This window comes from Octopus sinensis, linkage group LG4, assembly GCF_006345805.1.
Source record: "Octopus sinensis linkage group LG4, ASM634580v1, whole genome shotgun sequence".
Classification (NCBI taxonomy): Eukaryota; Metazoa; Mollusca; class Cephalopoda; order Octopoda; family Octopodidae; genus Octopus; species Octopus sinensis.
In genome coordinates, this window is record NC_043000.1 from 161,526,242 (window position 1) to 161,532,774 (window position 6,533).

Here is a 6,533-nt window from a genome sequence, read left to right on the forward strand (position 1 = left end):
TTTCTGTAGGTCGATTACCCATGAGGCATAATCAGGTATTCATTTGCCACTAGTATTACTGTGATTCATTGTTCAAGTTACACCATTGTTTCTCTCATTCAGATGACAAAATGAGTGAAGCAATATGAATTACAAGCATAAACGATATTGAAAATCATGCGAAAAATTTAAACTTACACTCTATAATAATTCAATTATTCATCGTTTGTTTGTCTGTCTGCTTCTGTCTTCGTATATTTTACAAATTCTCAGCTAAATTATATTTGTTATTATTAATACATTCAGAGTAATATTTCAAATGCTGTACTTAGATTGATCAGCTTGACATTTTATACAATAGCTTCGTTGCGAGATATAGATCAGTTGGACTACTCTCTATCCTGTGTTGGGACTTCATCAGTGGCTAAGTGAACTGCTTACTTGTCCACGAAAACGCTGTTTATGAAAGCTCTATTACTTACAGCTTAAGTAAAAGAAATGTAGCGCATTCTTGGTTGCTACTCCGTCAAATGTATTTTGTTTCAATATTGTACTGTTTTGAAAAGATTGTCACCTAACAATGTTTAAAATATGCTCCTATGAAGCTAAATAGCACAGACAGATGTAGGCTCCTAAGAGAAAAAATCACTCATCAAGAGAATCAAAAGACTTAATAGCTAAAATTCAACCATTTACAAATCTTTCACCAATGGCATCCACAATCAATAGGAATAAGAATAGTTGAGTCGGAAAAATATCATCCACACAACAGCACGAAAACAAACAATAACAACCAAAGAGCAACAAGAAACCAAATGTGCTCTATTCACTTGCCAACAATCACAGGACTACTGTCTCACCCACTGATTCACCCTCGCTAACAAATGCAGAACTGCTGTCGCATCCATTTGTTCGGTGATACATGATAAATATATTTTCCACCATGTTGCTAAAGAAATGGCAGAAGTCCTGCAGAAATTATATTGTTCTGTTTTTAACGATCCCAATGATGGTGTTGTAAGATACTTCAACGAACTTAGCCTCCAATATGTTATTTCTGACATGACATTTGCTGCCTCAGGCATCATTTCAGTAATAAATGAAACCAAACGTTATTCTGATAGATTTCCTTCTAGAGTACTGAAGGAAAGTAGACACATCCCCTCTAACCTCTAGAAAAAATCTTTAGGCTCAGAGTATATACCGAAATATTACTCATCTCAATCTGTTATCCCAGTCTTCAAAAAGGGAGACAGCTTTCTTGCAGTAAACTGTCGCCCAATCTCAGTCACTTCCCATATCATCAAAGTGTGTAAGGATGGCGAGATCAAGAATAAATGGCTTTCCTAGAGCGTAATCATCTCCAACATTCCAACCATCGTGGCTTTCGTTGTGACAGAGATTGCATAACACTTAGATGACATCCTTTAAGTTTGGGGAGAGGGCTTGAACACTGGCGTTATGTATCTTGACTTTAGCAAACTTACTAACGACTGTGTCTGTTACCCCAATAGTTGACAAAATGTCATATTGCTACAATGTCACGCTATTGGCAAGGCATGTTGTCCACGGACAACGTTAAACGTTCGAAAGTCTCGTACATCTTTTGTAAATTACATCATCATAATCAATATGACCATTGTCTTATTTGAGGAGAATTTCATGGGTTTGCTGTTCTCAGGTTATTCTAGTTTTACTACGATAATATTCAATACTAACCATCGACTAGAGTTCCGAAAAAAAATCAGTTATTAAAAAGAGGCACCACATCACCGCAATCACTACAATCTACCTTATTTATCGCCATCGGCTTTGTCACTATTCTCAGCATTTCCACACTGTCATCATCATCGTCATCTTCATCATCATCATCAGCAGCAGCAGTAGCAGTAGCAGCAGCAACAACAACGCCATTACAATTGCTAATTAATTAACTCCATTTATTATCGTTTAAATGTAAGGTTCGAACTCATTACTATATATCATTTAACTACATTGCCATTTTCGACAGTTTGCTAAATACTCCAAATAGCCAGTAATTCTTCCAGTTTCCCCCCCCTCTCTCTCTCTCTCTCTCTCTCACTCTCTCTCCCTCTCTCTCTCTCTCACTCTCACTCTCACTCTGTCGCTATCTATCTTTACCTCCCTTATACAATTATCACACTTTCTTACTCTCATTCTGTCCAAGTCCCTACTTCTTTTTCTCTTTCTCACTCTCCCTCTCTCACTCACACGCTCTCCGTCTTTCTCTCGCTCTTTCCCTCTCTCTTCCTCTCCTCTCTTTCTCCCCCTCTCTCTCTCTCCCTCTCTCTTTTCTTCTCTCTCTTCAGCTCTAATGAGATACATTGTTCGTAGAAATTATGTGATGGTCATGGCCTGGAAAAATTGTTACCAAGTTTATGCTTGGTGCATTGCAGTAGAATGTGAACTGCCGACTTTACCGCTAAATGGTGAGTGTCGTTGGTGATGGAGTTATTGTAGATTTGTATGTATTTTTGCCTGAGTATGCATTCGGTGGAGCCGTTGTGACTATGTGGTTCATTTAGAGATGTTGTAGCTTTTCTTGAAATGATTAATTATTTGTCATTATCATCACTGTCCTCCATCTTTATATAATGAGATTTCCAGGTCGGAAGAAGTTGAGGTGGCTGAGGGTAGAGGTATAGTGGGGCAAAATGGGTAATATTTACGCCTTTTTATTTTGAGAAAAAATATATATATTTTACAAATGTTCTCTACCTTGCAAAAACTATATTACCTAAGCAAATAACCTTCTCTAAATGTATTAAAAACACTAATTCATATTCGGAACACTATTTCAGAAAAGTATACTTTTTGAGCATACAAGAGACAAATTTATGTGGAGCAAGTTCATTGAAGACAAAATAAAGTAAATTTCTCATTTCCATTTTACCAAAATTACATTTGAGGAAAAGTCCATACACATGAAAATCCATCCTTAGACATGAAAAAGATCAGAATTGCAGCGAAAATTTTAAAAGTCTCGGTCAAATGAAGGAGGATCCTGGAAGAATGGTACCTAATATAAAATTTACGAAACCTGACTAAATCTAAAAACTAACAAAATATTTTCTATGGCATCTTCACAATCCGCTGGAGTGGCTCTCTTCCTGGCATATTTACGCACCATGCCATCAAAGAGAAGAAATTGCTGAAATTAGTCATTACTCATGTTACCCCATTTTAAAAATCAGTTTTTAGAAATTGCAAGTTACCAATTTAAAGAATTGTGTAAGAAAAACTTACTTAGAATCCAACAGAGAAAAGAAATTTTATTGTTAAACACTAAAAAATTATCCAGATATTTTATTCGCAAACTCAATCACACTTGAAGTAAAACTTTTTGACAAACAAATACCTGTGAGCTGGCTGTTTCATATTCTCTCAACTCCAACAACAACTATGTAGACCAGCCTTTGCTCCTAAGGATGAAGCGAAATAATGAAGAAATACTTGCAACGTAATGACTTCAAACAAGGAAGAAATAACGACATATCATAAATTACTCATTTTCCCCCGTTCCCCTATTTTAGCCAACAAATTTTCAGTTTTCATTTCTTCACCCAATAAAGTAGGGATCCTTATTTACACATTTAACAAAACTTTACAAAAGTAAACAATTTTAAAGAGAATTTAGCAAAACTTCAGGAGGCCGATTGGACTATTTACGTCTAACACAAACGATAGAAATAATAATGATGATAATAATGATGTTGATGATGATGATGATAATAATAATAATAATAATAATAATAATAATAATAATAAAACAATGAAGGGTTACCACCAGAATAGGATGGAAATTTGATACCAGATAACAATGAAAGTCAAAGGTTTTTGGATTGACAAGGAGCACAAGAAGGACGCTGAATAGTTGCATAACTGAAGCAAGCAGTAGTCAGTCCAAATCGGGCAGAACTAGTAATTTCAGTTAGGGAAGTGAAGGAAATCAGCAAAACAATTAGCAACTGGAAGGCCCCAGGACCAAATGGAGTTCAAGGCTACAAACAGTTGGTGAATGTCATGCACGAATAGCTGCGCAACTCAACACCTTGCTAAATGCCGACCAAGTAACACCAGAATGGCTGACATTGCATAGGACAGCGCTGTGCTTGGAAAACATAGAAAACGGCAATACGGTAGACAATTACTGGCCGATATCCTGTCTGCCAATTATGTGGAAGTTATTGACTGAAATACTCGGAGTCAGTGTACGAACATCTGGAAAAAATGGAGTCCTGCTACATGAACAGAAGTGTTGCTAGTGTAAGTGCAGAGGTAGCAAGGATCAACTCCTGATAGACAAAACTGTACTTAGAGACTGCAAGAGGAGGAAAAGTAACTTAGCCATGTCATGGATCGATTATTGTAAGGGGTACGATATGATCCCACACATACATTTAAAATCTGGAAGAAAAGTAACGTAGATTTGAATATATCGATAAACCGTAACAAACTAGCCAACATTAGAAGATACATTCTAAAAAATATAAGAAATTGAAAGAGTACTTAAATGAAAAATACATTAGGAAAACGTAGATAGAGTTCATACCACAATACCAAATAATAACATGAGTACTGGCACTGCAAAAGATACTTGTAACATGAATAACAAAAACGAAGAAAGTAACGAAACACAACAAGCCCAAACCGTAGGAATGCATAAGGATGATCAATATGCACCAAACCAGGACACTACAGACAAAAATATAAACGGGAAGGAATTCAAATTAAGACTAAAAACTGGAAACAGGTAAGGCGGAATCCATGATTATTATACTCTAAAAATGAGTATAATCAAGGAATTAAAAGTCACAGATCTCAGTTGGAACCACCGATGGTACGTACCACCCAAAAATTAAATTTGATAATAAGACAGTAACAATAATAAATAACATAAATCTGGCCGTCACAGAACTAATAGCAACAGAAACAAATGTCAATATGACCAAGTTAAATTATAATATATGCAGCAGCCGCTGTGGTTGCAAAAGAGGTTGGATACTCCCTCAAATCCATCTAAAGCAGAGTATCACTATCTAAACATATGCTATCGAAAAATGATATCTGGAAAAAAGAAAAACAGAAAATAAAAGAAAGGATTTGTCAATCCTTAATGAAATTTGTAGGCGAACAACACTTCTAAGCAACAAGAAAGAAAGAAAGATTCTACAGAAATAAATTACAGAACAACTATAGCTGAGGTAAAAGAACAGCTGAAGTAAAATATTCTCGCTAAAGCACAAAGAATCTGTCGGTATATGAAAACAAACAGTTTAACTCCAACCCCAAAAGATTCTACCAAGAACTTGGCAAAGATAAAATAGAGATCAATACAGCACCAACAGCAGAAGAATTTTGGAAAGAAGAATGGTCGAAGAAGGAACAACTTCAAAAAACATCGACCAAAACAACAAGCACAGCAGTTGAACAACTCTGGACACCTATAACGGAAGAGGTAACCAAGGCACTGCAAAACCTAAGCAACTGGAAGGCCCTCGAGCATGATAAGACACCCAATTTCCGGCTAAAACATACAACAGGAATACATAAGACGCTCGCAAAGAAATTGAATGAGATACTGGCCTGAGCGGTTCACAGATGGGAAAACTATCCTAATTCCCAAATATACTGGAGCGAAAAACGCACAAAGGTACAGTCCCATAAGATGTCTTGCAACAATTTACAAAGTCTTAACTGCAATAGTATCGCAGAAAATGGGTAAACCTCTTGACGAAAACAACTTGTTTCCACAGGAACAGTAGTGCAAAGATTCATACGGCTGTAAAAGTCAGTTGCTGATCAATAAAGCCATACCTGATGACAGCCAGAAGAAAATTAGAGTCTGAATAAGGCTTGGATCGACTATCGAAAACTTTTTACAGCATTTCCCACACAAGGATCCTAGAGACATTAGCCATAAACAAGGTAGCACCAACATTAATCATAAAATATATAAAACATTCCATTAATAGATGGCAAACAGTGCTGCAGCTCCAAACTGAAGAGGGACTCATAAAAACTAAACCCACCCGAATTAGAAGAGACTCGCTATCTTCTCTCCTTTTCTGTTTATTACTGACGCCTTTAACTTGTATGCTAAATAGAACTGGATGTGGATACAACTGCTAAGGCATAACAATCAACCATCTCTTGTATATGGATGATCTAAAATTGTATGCTGCAAATGATAAACAACTCGAAATATTATTACAGACAGTACATGGATTTACCTAAGAAATTAACAATGAAATTCGGCTTCGAAAAATATGCCAAAGCAACCTTCAAAAGAGGAAAGCTAGTTAAGAGTATCAATCACATTAGGTAAAGCAAATGTAATAAGAGAATTAGTCCAAAACCAGACATACAAATACTTAGAAATCAATGAACTAGATACGGTACAACACACACAAATGAAAGAGAAAATATAGAAAAGGAATACTATAGACAACTTAAATTAATACTTATAACAGAGGTCAGGTCAATGCGAACAACAAGATATAATAGTTGCCCCAGTTATACTTTACAGTGAC

General features: G+C 36.0%; 1 long non-coding RNA gene across 1 annotated transcript in view; it reads left to right on the top strand.

Moving 5' to 3' along the window:
* LOC118763301 overlaps positions 1-6,261 on the top strand; it is a 20,370-nt gene extending 14,109 nt beyond the window's left edge. The window contains exon 3 of the long non-coding RNA XR_004999052.1: positions 6,134-6,261. This is a non-coding gene — a long non-coding RNA (uncharacterized LOC118763301). The remainder of the gene's footprint in view (positions 1-6,133) is intronic.
* The last annotated feature ends 272 nt before the right edge of the window (positions 6,262-6,533 follow it).